Here is a 16,909-nt window from a genome sequence, read left to right as displayed (position 1 = left end):
AAGGCAAAACGTATGGCGGGTATGTGTTCACACCATGTTGTGTGTTCTCTTCCAACCAATATTCCAAGTTGAACCTTTAAATCTCGGTTAGTTGTGGATGTTTGCATTAATCCAGGGGGTTTCCTGTTGGCTAATTTATATCTTTGACAGTCTAGGCAGTGGGTAACATGTTTGGTAATACACTACCTCATTTTCGGCCAGTAGTACCGTCTTGAGATTCTATGGAAGGTCTTCTCAACACAATAATGTCCTGCTGTCGGATCGTCATGGTATGCTTGTAAAATATTATTCCACTGGGATTCGGGAACTACCAATCTGGCGTCGTCGTCTTCCTGTTCTTCACTGTATCGATAGAGTACGCCTCTATGCAACAGGTATCCTCGATTGAACCATTTTTGGTGTGCAGGAATCCTCTATGTTTTCTAATGCATTCACTATGATTTTCAATTCGGCGTCTGCCAATTGCTCCTCGCGGATCTCTTTTTCGCTTCGTACGGGTAAGTCGATCTGCACGCTGCATACGCTACAGTTTTCAGTGTGCTGTGAACATGGCGGTCTAGATAGAAAGTCGGCAACAGTATTAGTTCTACCAGGCGAGTACTGACTCTTTAGATTGTAGGATTGTAGCTGCAGGCTCCATCTTGCTAATCGACCGCTGGGAGTCTTTAGTGTCATTAACCATCTAAGCGGCTGGTGATCGGTTATGAGAATGGTTTCTGCGCCTTCTATATATCCCCTAAACCTGGCTACAGCCCACACGATAGCGAGGGCTTCTCGCTCCGTCGTCGAGTAGTTCCTTTCCACACTGGTGAGTAAGCGACTTGCATATTCTATGGGATGTTCTTCCTCCTTCTCCCCCTGGACCAAAACTGCTCCAATTGCGTAGGCACTAGCATCTGTTTTAATTATAAAAGGGATAGTATCATCAGCTTGTCTCAGAATAGGTGACGTGGACAGGCACATCTTAAGACTATCGAAGGCTCCCCCTTCTTGCTCACCCCACTTCCAGATGGATTTCCTTTTGGTGAGATGGGTTAATGGTCGGGCTATATGAGCGAAGTTCGGTATGAATCTCCTATACCACGAGCATGTTTGTATAAACGAAAGAAGTTGTTTAACGGTTTTTGGTGCCGGTAACGACACGATCGCCTCCGTTTTACTTGGATCCATATTGATTCCATCTCTTGTTATTATATGTCCCAGGTATGGGATAGTAGCGCAACTAAAGTTGCATTTTAATCGGTTTACTCTAAGTCTATATTGTCTAAGACGTTCAAAGACCAATTCTAGGTCGCAGATATGCTGCTCGAAGCTAACAGGTCTTATTATTAAATCGTCTAAATATGTTAGTAGTGACACTGTGTGCAGACTGGCTGTAAAACGGTCCATCAGTCGTTGGAACGTTGAAGGGGCATTGCAAAGACCAAATGCCATTCGGTTAAAGCGGTAGACTCCAAATGGAGTTATGAATCCTGTTTTGTTTCTATCTTCTTCGTGGATCTCGATCTGCCAATATCCTGACTGAAGGTCAAGGCTTGACATATATGGGCAACCTTTTGCGGCGTGTAATAGATCGTCGACTCTAGGTAACGGGTAGTGATCCGGGATCGTAATACTGTTCAGGCGTCTGTAGTCTACACATACTCTAAGATCGTTGTTCTTTTTGGGAACCAAGACCACTGGAGATACCCAAGGGGTGTCACTCTCTTCAATAATGCCTTTTGCTAGCATGTCATCTAATTTGTCGCGAAGGATCGCTTGGCGGGATGAATTCAGCCTGTAAGGGGCACTGGCTATTGGAGCATGATCTGCTGTGTTGATCCGGTGCTGAGCATAGCACGTTGGCGGACCTTCTTCAGCGAAGATGTCTTGGAACCGTAGCAGCGTGGTATTGAAAATGTCCCTTGGTCCTTCGGTCAGCCCGGAGGCTTCTTCCGTATTCAATACAACGTCTATGCCAAATATTTCGAACCTTCTTCTTTTTCGAGGATCACGAGGTGGACTACTATATAGGGAAGGTATCGAGTCTTTGAATATTTCATCAATAGCATCTGGCGAATATAAGTCATTGTGTTGAAATACTTCTTTTAATGGTATCTGTGTTGGTACATTTGGTAGTTCTAGCTCGCATAGAGTATAACTTTGCTCTTCCGGTAATGGCGATGTAAAAATGTCGAGAAACGGTGACCTTACTTGCCTAACCGCTGTAGCATATACAGTTTGTCATTCGGAGTATGATCCGTCGTTTCCAAAAACTCAAAAAATTGGTCTGGTTTATCAGCAAAAGACCAGCACCTTTGTGGTATGTGTAGGGTCATGGTCGCCTTCTCGAGAAAATCGATTCCCAGAAGTGTTCGATTATCTGAAGCGTTCGGTAGAACTATAAAGTTTATTTGAAAAGTTCTGGTTTCAATATCTATTTCAACTGTGGTGCTAAGCAGCTCTTGCATTTGGTTAGAACCATCGGCTAGGGTTACCGTAGCTTCCGATTTCTTGAAAATAACAGATGGTGTCTTCTTCAAGCACTCATAGAGAGATCTACCAGCGACGCTAGTCCTGGCTGCAGTGTCTATATGCGCAATGCCTCGAATGCCTTGTACTGTTATTGGTATTGTCGGTACTTGAGTGCTTAAGCTTTGTAGTGTATTGAAGGAGTAAAAATTCACAGTGTTTACGTTAGGTCGCGAAGCTGTACATACTGGACAATTGCTTCTGTAGTAACCGGCCTTGCCACATCCATAGCATATGATACCATTATTGGTTTGGGGCAATTCTTTCATTGAATTCTGCGTATCAGGTGCTTTGTCGGTACCGGGATGCTTTTCATTTTCTTTAGTCTGCCGCTTTCTACACACATCAGTTGTGTGGCCTTTGAAGTGGCAAAATCCACATCGTGCCGGCTTGCGTTTTGTTGAAGTGCCTTGTTTCTCGTCTATTCCTTTATCTGGGATAGCTTCTTTGCGAATCTCCTCACATTGTCGGCCTTTATCTAAAAGCTCACTGAACGTGGTTATTTTATCTCGGGGTACTTCTTTCCGTATGTGGAGACTCAGCAATTCATATATTAAGTCCAATTGGGTCTGTTCGTCGTGTCTGTTGAGGGGCAGTAACGCCCTCTTCTGCGTAACGAATTCATCAATGGTTTCGTTGGATTGTTGCTTATTGTTAAATATATCAACATAAACTTGGTGTGCAGGTTTAGATGGTGAGAATGCTGTTCTAAGTAATTGGGTAGCGTCGTTCCAGGTTTTGGCTTCGTTCTGGACGCCTTGCCACCATACAGCTGCATTGTCAGTAAGGAGTAAAGGTAACCCTTTCAGTGCGTCTGCTTCTGAAATCTTTTCAATTTCTTTATAAATTGACACCGTTGTTATGAATGTTTCAACTGTATTATGACATCGTTTACCGCTAAAACGTGCGGTGCATTTACTAAAACTACCGCTGGAATTGTTGGTGCCTGGACTGGCTGCGACTGTTCTAAGTAATTCGTTAAATTGATCCGCAGACATAGTTATGGTAGTCATATTTTCAGCAAATCTTGGACTTCTTCTAAGTGTCGCGTTTTGATTTGGATCGGCCACGTTTGGTGTAGTCGTCGCTTACGGGTTATCACAATTATACAAATCGTCGCAAAGCGAATTCTTGTCGACGCTTGTTTGAAACGTACAGAACTGACAAAACAATGAAAAGCTAGCGAATGTTTTATTGCACGATCTGCAAGCCATAGTAAAATGTGAATATAATATAATGTGTGTTGAGAACAGCTACTAAATAAAGCCACGAAAGGCGACTGTTTCGTCTGATGTCTTCAACACGTTTAAAATATTTGTTAATAGGTAATATGTAGAAATGTTCGTTTTTGTATTGAAAACGCTACTAAACAAAGCCACAAGTGCGAATGTTCTGTTGGTCGCCTTCAACACGTTTATTAAATTATTTCAAAATTTCCAAAAACAGCTACTAACAAAGCCACAAAGGCGAATGTTTGTCGGGTGTCTTCAATTGAATTTACTATTCAGTTACAAGTTTGAATATTATTTGTTATTATTATTGAAGACAACTACTAAACAAAGCCGTAGATAGCGAATGTTTTGTCGGGTGTCTTCAATTGAATTTACTATTCAGTTACAAGTTTGAATATTATTTGTTATTATTATTGAAAACAACTACTAAACAAAGTCGTGGTAGCGAATGTTTTGTCGGGTGTCTTCAATTGAATTTACTATTCAGTTACAAGTTTGAATATTATTTGTTATTATTATTGAAAACAACTACTAAACAAAGCCGTAGATAGCGAATGTTTTGTCGGGTGTCTTCAATTACCTTTATTTTAGAATTTGCTAATTATTTCCTATGAAAACAACTACTAAACAAAGCTCCATAAAGAGAATGTTTTGTCGGGTGTCTTCAATTGGATTTTTTTTTCAATGCGGATAAGTGAACTAAACAAAGCCTGCTTTGCGAATGTTTTGCCGTAAATCTGCACGTGTTCAATGTTAAGCGGAATCGTTGCAATTCTTATTTCTTAACACGACGATATTAATTTTAAAAAGGCTTTACGTTGGACGCCAGCTGTAAATGTTATGATTAAAACTTTATTGAGTCTAAAATCTTAATACAAAAAAAACATTAAGTTATCGAAATTTAAAGAAACGTTGAGTTAAAGTCTTTATTACACGTCTTCACTTTTCAACGTCTTGGATTCGAATGTTGAATTGTCGAATGACTGAAAATGCCCTGGCCTCTCTCCGAGTACCTACCACCACCTCGAGTCCATGTGGTAGTGGGGTCGGGTACAATCGACACCATGTGATGGTACACGACAAGCCTCACGGAATTTTCCTAATTTATTTGTTATAAGAATAAGGTCAATATTATAGTTGCAATTTGTATAATTTATTACGACAGTAGCAAAGTTCAAAGTATTCAACCCATTCGCAAGACTGCAAACAAAGCACACGTCATTATTGAAATACGTATAGCATATCCATATATGGTAATACATATGGGCATTGTTTTTAATATAATAGATATAAGTGGGAAGGTCGAGTACCTGAGACATCGTTGTTGGATGAGTGTGTTCGCTGAACTCTGCTGGCGCGTAGTCAGGGGATATAGTTACCGAGATATGGGTCACCTTGACCTATCCTAACGATAATGTCGGTCGACGTAGTTGTAATTGTACCTTTAACCTTGTAAGAATAAAGTTATGTAAAAAGTTTAAGTTTGTTTGTTCGGGATAGTGTCTTCGTCCAGCAACCCCCAACGTCACATGGCGACCCGTGCCTTAAGTTAAAGAATGGAGTTTTCTGGTTCGCATATAGATTGAGGTATGCAGCTCTACACGTAAGATGGGAAACAACCAGAATAAAGAAAAAGAGGAAAGATCTTCATAAACCAAGCAGGCAACAGCGGAGGTGTGACAGCTGAAACCGGCGAAAACGAGAAGCTATCAATCCCTGGAGTTTTGGGAATTGTATCGTTCAGCCTGGCCATAATCATCATCGGATGGCTACTGTATCGACGATGGAAGAAGCAGCTTCGACGCCACATCCGACAGGAAGTATCTAAATCAATGGAGATGCTGAGGTTAGACGCCCAGAATCCAGGACCAAATGCATAGACACATGAACCCATATTCGTGAGTAATTTTTCTTTTTAATACAATACAGTTTAACTGCTTATGAAGTAAGTTTGATGACTATTTTTTTTTTAATTTTCATATTGACATTTTTATTTTTTTTTATTATATAATTACTCACTTACTTATTTACTGACACTTTAAATATTGACGGTTATCCAATATTATTGATCCTTTTATTTTACTTACATTTATGTTTTATTATAATATTTTATATGTTATATTTTGTTATATTTGATAAACTTAACGGCAATGATAAGCTTTACGAAGTAATTGAGACTTCGAGACACTAGGCCATATACTATTGAGTAACGTAGTCAGGCCAAGCCGAATTTATGTTCGAGGAAAGATTTCAACGTATTCTGGAAGATATAACTATATTAAATAGGAATCTCGCAAAAGACACTATAGAACGAAGGAAAAATAAGCTAATCACAGATAAATGGGTGGAAAAACTCAGGACTATCACGGAACAGTTTAGGACGGTGGATAAAATATACAAAGGTGACAGCTGTAAGGCAGCAGAAGACAAATTCATTGCAGATATTATTGCAAAAATTGGAGAAAAAATCGAAAAAGTCCAAACAGAACTACGGAAAAGACAAGTTGAACATAACAACGACAAGATGGGAGAGAAATTCGAACTGAAAACAGCAGGGAACCTGATCCCTCACATAGGAAACACCGAAGAATCAATTAGAGCATTCATAGACGCAATTGAACTGTACGATGAATTTTTAGATAATGAGGGAAAACCGCAACTAACAAAGTACCTGTTGAAGGTGAAACTAACGCAAGCAGCAAAATTACGACTGAAGACTACTTACAACTCAAACGCGGCACTAATAACCGATATTAAAGAAAAGTTTCTAGTAAAACAATCTATCCCTGTTCTGTCAGCGGAGATCAACTCAGCGAAACAAGAGAATAGGTCAATAGAAAAATTTGGAAGAAGTTTAGAGGAGCTCATGGCTAAATTAACAATAGCACAAGCAGAGGGAAACAGAGATGCAGAAGAAGTGCTGGCCAAAGTAAACGAAAAAATTGCAATAAGCGTGTTTACTAACGGTTTAAAAAATGACAAGATAAAGACAATTTTGAAAGCCAAGAACTTTAGCACTTTAGCGGAAGCGATAACAAGCGCAAAGAACGAAGAATCGCTAACTCGAACGGAAACTGCAGGAATGTACCACATGAATAAAACATATAGAGGCGGAAGAAGAAATACAACAAACGGATACAAAAATAGTTTTGACAGGAGAAAAGAAGGTAACAAGACATATAATAATAGAAATACAAATGGAAACGAAGTAAGACAATATCATAACAGAGGTAGGTCTCAAAGAAACAGAGGAGCAGGACATGGTCAACGAGGGAGAAATAATAATTGGTCGCAAGGTAGAAACCCCAGCAACAGAAATTCACCAGGAGCATATTTCGCAACAGAGGAGCAGCCCCGCCAAGAGCAGCCACACACAAGCACAATACAAGAAGTAGATTTTTTTTGTGGCCCATCGAATGGAGGCAGATAATTCCACAGCAAGTGGATTAAATTATATTAATGTTTATTACAGAGGAAAACGCAAAAAACTATTAATTGACACTGGCGCAACAGTCAGCGTTTTATTTGAAGAATGTTTATATAAAAACTACACCGACATAAACAAAACCCGACGTATTAGCTTGCGAGGCGTTACCGGAAAAACTGTATATACAAGGGGAACCTTATTGTGTGACCTTGAAATATTAGATAACTCAGAGAAGATAACGTTGACACAGGAATTTGCAGTTATGAAGAGTTTCACAAATAAAGTCGATGGAGTTATTGGTAGCGATTTTTTATACCAATATTTTGCTACAATAAATTACGAATCCTTAAAATTATCGTTACATGTAGAAGGAATAAGAAGAGATTTGGAAATGCTATCTATGGGAGAAATTTGTACGATAATAATACCTAGGAGATGTGAAAAATTATTTTTTTTTCGAGATCGGGACACACTACGGAGATTTTGTAACTATACCACAGGAGATAGCGGAAGGAATTTTCTCGGCAGGAACAGTCTCAAAACCAGTCGACGGAAAAATACCAATAAGGATATTAAATATCAATGATAGAGAAATAATTGTTAAGAATTTTAGACCGAAGGTCGAAAGATTAGACAAGTTCGACGTTTTCCACATGGGAGAATCAAAACAATCGGTGAGTCGTGCCGAAAGACTTTTGAATATAATAAACACAACAAATTTATCGCTAGAGGAAAAAAGAGCAATAGAAAAAATATGTGTAAAATATTCCGATGTGTTTTTCTTAGAAAACGATCCATGCACAACGACGGACGTATACAAAGCAAAAATAAAATTGCAAAAAGGAGTATCACCTGCTTATACAAAACCGTATAGATTACCACATGGACAAAAAACGGAAATAAATAGACAAGTAGACAAAATGTTAAAAGACGGGATTATTGAAAATGCAATATCAGAATTCTCATCTCCACTACTTATATTGCCACAGAAAAACGATGAAAATGGAAACAAGAAATGGAGAGTTGTGATAGATTACAGACAACTAAACAACAAAATTGAGAATGACAGATTTCCATTACCATGCATAGAAGAAATCCTAGACGCTTTATCAGGAGCAACATATTTTTCACATTTAGATTTATACCAAGGATATTACCAAATAGAACTCGATTCTAAGTCCAGACCGTACACAGCATTCGCAACCGATAGAGGTCAATATCAAATGACACGACTTCCGATGGGGTTAAAGACAAGCCCAGGATGTTTCTCACGAGCCATGACTATGGCAATGTCAGGTTTAAATTATGAAAACATGTTTATATATCTTGATGATTTGATAGTCTTTGGCAACAGTCTACAACAGCATAATCAGAACTTAGTGAAGGTATTAGAGAGACTAAGGAAAGTAAATCTGAAATTAAATCCAATTAAATGCGAGTTTATGAAAAAAGAACTATTATATTTAGGACACAAGATTTCGAATAAAGGTATAGCACCAGATCCGGAAAAGATCACCGCATTGGAACAATATCCAATACCACAAAATGCAAAAGAAGCAAAAAGATTCGTAGCCTTTGCAAATTATTACAGAAAACATATCAATCATTTTGCAGAAATAGCCGCACCTCTAAATAGACTATCAAGGAAAAATGTAAAATTTGAGTGGACAACAGAATGCCAAAAAGCTTTTGAAAGCCTCAAGGCGTCATTATCAAACCCCCCCGTAATGGAATTCCCAGATTTATCGGAGGAGAACACGTTTATTCTACGGACAGATGCATCTGGCATCGCACTAGGAGCAACTTTGTCAAACGGGAATGACAAACCGGTAGCATATGCCAGTAGAACACTTAATAAAGCGGAAATGAATTATCCTACGATAGAAAAAGAATTACTGGCAATAGTATGGAGCATTGCTAAATGGAGACATTACCTTCTACAGAAAGAATTTATTATTTTGACTGACCACCGACCATTGGTGTACCTATTTGGTATGACAAACCCTTCCAGCAGATTAACCAAATTTAGATTGAAGTTAGAAGAATACGACTTTACAATTAAATACGTGAAAGGAGCTGAAAATGTAACAGCTGACGCCTTATCACGAATAGAAGTTACATCAGAAGAACTAAAGCAACTAAATAAGGACTCAGAGAAAAGTATATTAGTGATGACGAGAGCACAAACGAAAAAGCAGGAGGAAATCGCCGATTCGAAGAACGAATGGACTGATCAACCAGACGTAGTCGAATTGTTGAAATTCCCGAAAAGTGCGGTAGAGGTAAAACTGATAGACAAGGACGATTGCAAAACAATGAAGCTAGATTCGGCTGAAGAAAATACAAATAGTAGTATATTGTACAACGAAGAAGACGATATTATTTATCTGATTCGAGATTTTCGATCAACGTCTGCACTACGAGCGTCGTTGAGAAACTCGACATATCAAGAGCCTCGATCAACGTCTGCGCTACGAGCATCGTTGAGAGCCTTGATTCAAATGTGCGCACAAAAGAATATAAAGGAACTAGTACTAGTAAAGAATAATAAGAATCAGCCAATTAATGAAGAGATAAGAAAGGATCCTAAAATATTTAAAGAAAGAGATATCAAAATATGTATAGTACAAGACAAACAGAATATAGCAGATGAAAAATTAAGAAGAATTATAATTAATGATTTTCACATGTTACCAACAGGAGGGAATGCCGGAATAAATAGAATGTACAAAAATATAAGGAAATATTATTTTTGGAATAGTTTACGAAAAGATATCGAGGAATTTGTGAAGAGATGCGACGATTGTCAAAGACATAAGCATTCTATCATAACCAAGCAACCCCTAACTATCACATCGACTGCCACCTGCGCATTCGACACAATATTTATAGATCTAGTAAGACCATTTGAGATGGATGACAGTGGGAATAGATATATATTGACACTGCAATGTGAGCTAAGTAAATACATAGAAGGATATGTAATAAAGAACAAAGAAGCCGAAACAGTAGCCAAGGCATTGGTAGAAAATTTTATTCTGAGGTATGGAGTACCCAGAAAAATAGTCACAGACCAAGGCTCAGAGTTTATGTCAAGAACATTTAAGGAAACATGCTCATTATTGCAAATAGAGAAACTAAACTCAACAGCATATCACCACGAAACAATAGGAGCTTTAGAAAACACTCACAAACATTTAAATGCGTACCTTAGGATACAACTATCAAAATTCCCTACAAATTGGAGTACATGGGTGCAATATTTCTGTTTTTCGTATAACATTTCAGTACACTCAGCAACGGGTTATACACCGTTCGAATTAGTGTTCGGAAAAATATGTAGACTGCCGACAAATGTTCAAAACGAAATAGAACCCCTGTATAATTTTGACGACTATCCCATGGAACTGAAATACAGACTACAAGTAGCCGCAAAGGAGGCCAGAGAAACACTAACACATACAAAACACAGCAGAAAAAAAATATATGATGCCAAAACGAGTAAAATAACTTATAAACCAGGAGATAAGGTATTAATAAAAAATGAGCCAAACACAAAACTTAACTCTTTGTTTTCGGGTCCATATACCGTAATTAAAGATGAAACGCCTAACGTAATTATTGAGAAAAAGGGTAAACAAGTAGTCATACATAAGAATAACGTTAAGCTGTATAAGGGTCGATTCTCACTATACCTCCCGTTTACTTTCAATACGCATGGCATTCCGTTTCCATAAAATATTATTAAATACAAATCATATAGTATATGCCCACTTTCCGTTACGTTTACCTACCATTCCCGAATCTTTGCGTTCAATACCGGCCACGTATTTTTCGGCGACGTCTCGGATACCCTATGGATAGTGTGAATATTGCTATTACCTCGCGGTTCAGTCACGTATTTTTTTCTACGACAAGGTGTGACTTGTCAGGTAGAGTATGGATTGGGGGAATACATAGCGGTTATGGATAGGGGGAATACATAGTGAGAAAAATTTGGACAATAAAAAATTTATAGAACTTGTTTGACATGACTTTTTAATTTTGAAAATAAAAAATACAGTGATAATACATTTAAAGACGGCAATATTTTGGGCGGCTGTTGCCAAGGAATTAAAATATTTTCTTCATCCAATATCTTCTTAAGCAATTCCGCTGGTTCATCGGCGGATTGATAACCTCTACGGAAAATTGTCACTCCATTTTTTGCTTGTTCGGCCGATACTTCTATCGATTGGTGATTTATTTCTTGCTATTTTGACCACACGTGTCTCTCTATTCTGCTATGTGGTTGTTCCATTATTTTTTCTTCTATTTAGTGTCCATTCGTTTATACATCCTGGGATATGTAGTCCTGAACATTTCAGGGACTACCTTCTTCGCTTTCCGGTGACACAATTATAATATGTCTGCTTGTTCCAACTGCGTCGCTTCACTAGAAACAAAGTTAGAGAACTATAGGTTCTTCCAAGTTGTGCGTTACCTTTTTCGCTTTCTGGTGACACAATAATTATAATATATCTGCTTGTTCCAACTCCATTGCTTCACCAGAAACGAAGTTAGAAAACTATAGGTTCTTCCAAGTTGTGCGTTAACTTTTTTGCTTCCCGGTGACACAATTATAATATATCTGCTTGTCGCAACTCCGTTGCTTCACCAGAAGCGATGTTAGAAAACTATAGGCTCTTCCAAGTTGTGCGTTACCTTTCTTGCTTTCCGGTGACACAATTACAATATATCTGCTTGTTTAAACTGCGTTGCTTCACCAGAAACGAAGTTAGAAAACTATAGCTTTTTCCAAGTAGTGCGTTACCTTTTTCGCTTTCCGGTGACCCAATTATAATATATTTGCTTGTTTCAACTCCGTTGCTTCACCACAAGTGAAGTTAGAAAACTATAGGCTCTTCCAAGTTGTGCGTTACCTTTTTCTCTTTCCGGTGACACAATTATAATATATCTGCTTGTTCAAACTCCGTTGCTTCACCACAAGCGAAGTTAGAAAACTATAGGCTCTTCCAAGTTGTGCGTTACCTTTTTCGCTTTTTGGTGACCCAATTATAATATATCTGCTTGTTCCAACTCAGTTGCTTCACCACAAGCGAAGTTAGAAAACTATAGGCTCCTCCAAGTTGTGCATTACCTTTTTCGCTTTCTGGTGACCCAATTATAATATATCTGCTTGTTCCAACTCCGTTGCTTCACCACAAGCGAAGTTAGAAAACTATGGGCTCCTCCAAGTTGTGCGTTACCTTTTTCGCTTTCTTGTGACCCAATTATAATATATCTGCTTGTTCCAACTCCGTTGCTTCACCACAAGCGAAGTTAGAAAACTATAGGCTCCTCCAAGTTGTGCGTTACTTTTTCGCTTTCTGGTGACTCAATTATAATATATCTGCTTGTTACAACTGCGTTGCTTCACCAGAAACAAAGTTAAATTTTTAATTTATGAATGTTTTTTATATTGATAACGATTTCCGAAGTGAAAGTAGAAACGTCAAGTAAACTTGATTTCAAACTCGAATTGTGGCTTATGCCCAAATAAAATAGTAAATCTTATTTTGTATTTCTCACGCCACGGCGCGCCGGTAAGGAAACAAATGTGAAATAACCTTTTTTTACATTGGTCCGCATGTATATTTTACATTTCTATTAAATTTTCTTCAGACCACATATTTCATCAAGCCGGAAAAAACACGTGTATTCGAATCAAAAATTTAGGGTAAAATGTTACCAAACCGGTACAAAATGTGTGGAATATTACATGGGGAAAGTAAACGCGACGTCTAGTGAGAATGGTGGTTAAATTAATGGAAGGTGTATGGGAAGTAAACGGAACGTATAGCGAGAATAGAATTTTAATGGGAGGTGTATGGAATGGTTATGGAAAGTAAACGGGAGGTATAGTGGGAATCGACCCTAATATATAAAAAGAATAAGTACTGAAAAGTGTTATAGTGTAAAAGTGTAATAATAGTCCACCATAAGACTTTTACTAGTACTTAAGGTTCAGTGTACATATTTATATATCTCATTTTTTTTCTTTTCTCATTTTCTTTTAATATGTTTGTTTAATTTTCTCATAAAGGAGAGACGTCAGTCAGCATAAATAATATAAAATAGAGATGAAAGGAAATTGTTACTGAAATTCCCTTTCATCTTTTCCCCGCCCAGAGAGATGTGATGGTACACGACAACCCTCACGGAATTTTCCTAATTTATTTGTTATAAGAATAAGGTCAATATTATAGTTGCAATTTGTATAATTTATTACGACAGTAGCAAAGTTCAAAGTATTCAACTCATTCGCAAGACTGCAAACAAAGCACACGTCATTATTGAAATACGTATAGCATAACCATATATGGTAATACATATGGACATTGTTTTTAATATAATAGATATAAGTGGGAAGGTCGAGTACCTGAGACATCGTTGTTGGATGAGTGTGTTCGCTGAACTCTGCTGGCGCGTAGTCAGGGGATATAGTTACCGAGATATGGGTCACCTTGACCTATCCTAACGATAATGTCGGTCGACGTAGTTGTAATTGTACCTTTAACCTTGTAAGAATAAAGTTATGTAAAAAGTTTAAGTTTGTTTGTTCGGGATAGTGTCTTCGTCCAGCAACCCCCAACGTCACAACCAGTCGATCATGCCGTGGTGTGGAAAGACAGGGCCGGCTCGGTTTGCTACAGTATTTAATTTCTTATATCTCAGATACATATTGAAAGTATAAAATAATTAGAAAGTTTTCGACTAGAGACTGTTGAATGTACCATAATATTATGATAAGGGGTATGGCATGACAACGTAAGAAAGGGATGCAATAAAATTTGATAGAACTAGATGCGGATGCAATGGTAGGTTGGTTATATTGCGTGGGAAGTGTAAAATGTTGGATTATAAAATTAGAAGTATAGACGAGGCAACGAAGCATTAAACCTAGGAATTTTGTGCAGTAAGATGAATCGTCAGGCAACTTTTTGCATTCGATTCTAGAGAGTGTCAGGCAATCTTGTGAACTAAATTGATCTCCGGCAAAAAATTTTGTGCATGAGAAAATGCATCTCTAAAGTGCATCTCAAAGAGATGGAAAATAAAAAAATTAGAACTCAGGAAATATTGACTGAAATGGGTTCAATTTTTATACTTGGGGGGTTTTGGAGGTCACTGAACATGAATTTCATGACGGCGATGGTCTCCGAGGTACCTGGTGCCCAGGGTGGAACTCGTCGCCTGGGACGACCGAATAATTCGCGAGACGATCGAATAATTCGCGAAATGAAGATTGCCTCGAAAAACTGAAAAATAAGTGTTCAATATTTTTCAAAAATCTATCGAATGACTAATCACGACCCCCCCACTACACCTCCTGCAGGTGGGGTGGGGGTAACTTTAATATCTAAAATAAAAACCCCATTTGTTGTTACAGATTTGGATTGCTTACGTAATAATAAGCAACTTTTTTTCGAGACATTTTTTAGAATTGGGGATAGATGACGCTATAATCCGAAAAAACGATTTCTTCGTGATACCATAGATAAATTATAGAAACGGTCTAATATCTGGAGAAATACACTTCCAAATAAAAAGCCAAAAAAATACGCGTTTAATATTTTCCAAGAACCTATCGAATAACATAAAATACGACCCTCCACTCCACCCCCTGGAGATGGGGTGGGGGGTAACTTTAAAATCTTAAATAAAAGCCCCCATTTTTTATTACAGATTTAGACATTTTTTCGAATTATGGATAGATGGCGAAATAATCGGAAAAACACTTTTATTAGCGCCATCTATCAACAATTCTAAAAAATGTTTCGAATAAATATTACTTATTTTTTCATGAAGAATCCAAATCGCAATAAAACATGGGGATTCTTATTTAAGATTTTAAAGTTCCCCCCCCCCCCCACCCTATCTCCAGGGGGTGGAGTGGAGGGTCGTTTTTGATGTTATTCGATAGGCTCTTGAAAAATATTAAACACGTATTTTTTGGTCTTTTATTATTTGGAAGTGTATTTCAGTGGCGGATCCAAGGGGGGGGGCGATGGGGGCGATCGGCCCCCCCTCTTAAACCAAGTGATTTAATTTTTTTTCCCAACAGATAATTATACATTTTTTATAATAAATTTTATAATATTTAGTAAGATATATGTATATTAAATACATATATCTATATAAATATATTCTAAATATAAATTTTATATTATATGAATTATAAATAAATTTTAATAGTACAGGACTGAAAACGTTCACCTCAGTCTCAAGCCGGAGTGGAGGATGGACAGCAATGTTCACCTCAAACATCGGCCCAAGCAAAAACTGGACAAGGATCACCTCAGAGAAATCGACCAAAACGCCTCAAACCCTGTGGTGCCGACGTAAAAAAAAGGAGGAAGGCCAGGAAGTTACCTACGGGAGCCACCCATCCCTCTCCAGCCCCTTCCAAAACAAAGGTGAAGGTGCCCGCATCAGACTCTGTTAATAGTTCCACCTCCAAAAGTGGACAGGAACAGACAGGCGCCGATGTGAAGCGTCTTCACCCAAGAACTTCCACGGAAGGCACGCTGCAGAAGCACAAGAAAAAACGCAGCAGCGGAAACGCCACTCCCCTTCCCAAAGCTTCGCGGAAGCCGCCGTGACACACCTTAGGGTCGCTATCATAGATTAGGTAAATCCGTAAAGCAAGGTCACTCGGTCACTGCCGACCGGGAAGACCTTATCAAACGCAGCCTGATGGAGGAATTGGACAGAGCAATCTTGTCCAACTCCAACAGTCAAGCAAAAGCACCCACGTTTAAATCGTGGACCTATTTTGGTGAGATCATCAGAGTAGTCTGTGGTGACGACTGCGTGGATGGAAAAGGTTATAGATGACTTCAAACTGTGGGAGGAAGCATCACTAGCTGTTGTAAGTCAGGATAAGCTCTCGAAGCTTACCAAAGCTCTCTATGGATCTCGGGGGTTGGTACTACCACCTCCGATGTCCCAGAAAGAGTGCTGCGGAGGCTACCGGCGTAAAGTCCAGACATGTCAGTTACGAGATGGTGCACCTTCCCCCACAAGGTAAAGACTGATCCAAACGGACACCTGTCTTTGGAATCGGAGACGAGGACATGGCTGTCGTTAAGAAAAGACCACTGAGGCTGAGCTACGCGTCCACCTCATTGACTCAAGCAAGCACCAAAAAAATGAAGGGCACCTCCTCGAAACAAGGGAGCTCAGCTACTCGGCAGCCGGAGATGGTCACTGAGACTGACAGCAATGGTCCACAGCAGGACGACGACCATCAGATGGTGGTCGACGAACCCTGCAGAGGAAGCGCAGAGTGACTAAGGCTGCTGCCTCCTCAATCGAGGAGGAAATAAACGCCTAAAAGAATTAGTACGACACCTTCGCCATGACCAAGGACATCGGGAAAAAGGTAATTATTATTCAATGCAATCTCCAACACAAAAAGGTGGCAACGACGACAGTCTGCCGTTACCTGGATGTAACTGAGAATGCAATAAAATTAAACCGAGAACCTTAAATAACTAAGACCAAAATAACTGGTTTTAGCAGTATAAATGGTCAAATCTCCGTCTTACAAAACAACCAACAACCGATAACAGCAATATATGTTCCCAGAAAAATCAAAGCCTCCCCCTGGTGAAGTTTTGCACCTCAGACATAACTGCGGTTAAAGTAAAATTCCCATGGGCAAAAGGCAAAAATAGAGAGTTAATACTAACAT

General features: G+C 38.7%; 1 protein-coding gene across 1 annotated transcript in view; it reads left to right on the top strand.

Moving 5' to 3' along the window:
- The window catches only part of LOC126882593 (cyclic nucleotide-gated cation channel beta-1), a 229,405-nt gene that overhangs the window by 11,814 nt on the left and 200,682 nt on the right, over positions 1-16,909 (top strand). The window lies entirely within an intron of this gene.

The sequence above is a fragment of the Diabrotica virgifera genome, chromosome 3 (genome assembly GCF_917563875.1).
Source record: "Diabrotica virgifera virgifera chromosome 3, PGI_DIABVI_V3a".
NCBI classification, from domain to species: domain Eukaryota; kingdom Metazoa; phylum Arthropoda; class Insecta; order Coleoptera; family Chrysomelidae; genus Diabrotica; species Diabrotica virgifera.
This window is presented reverse-complemented; position numbering and strand designations above follow the sequence as displayed.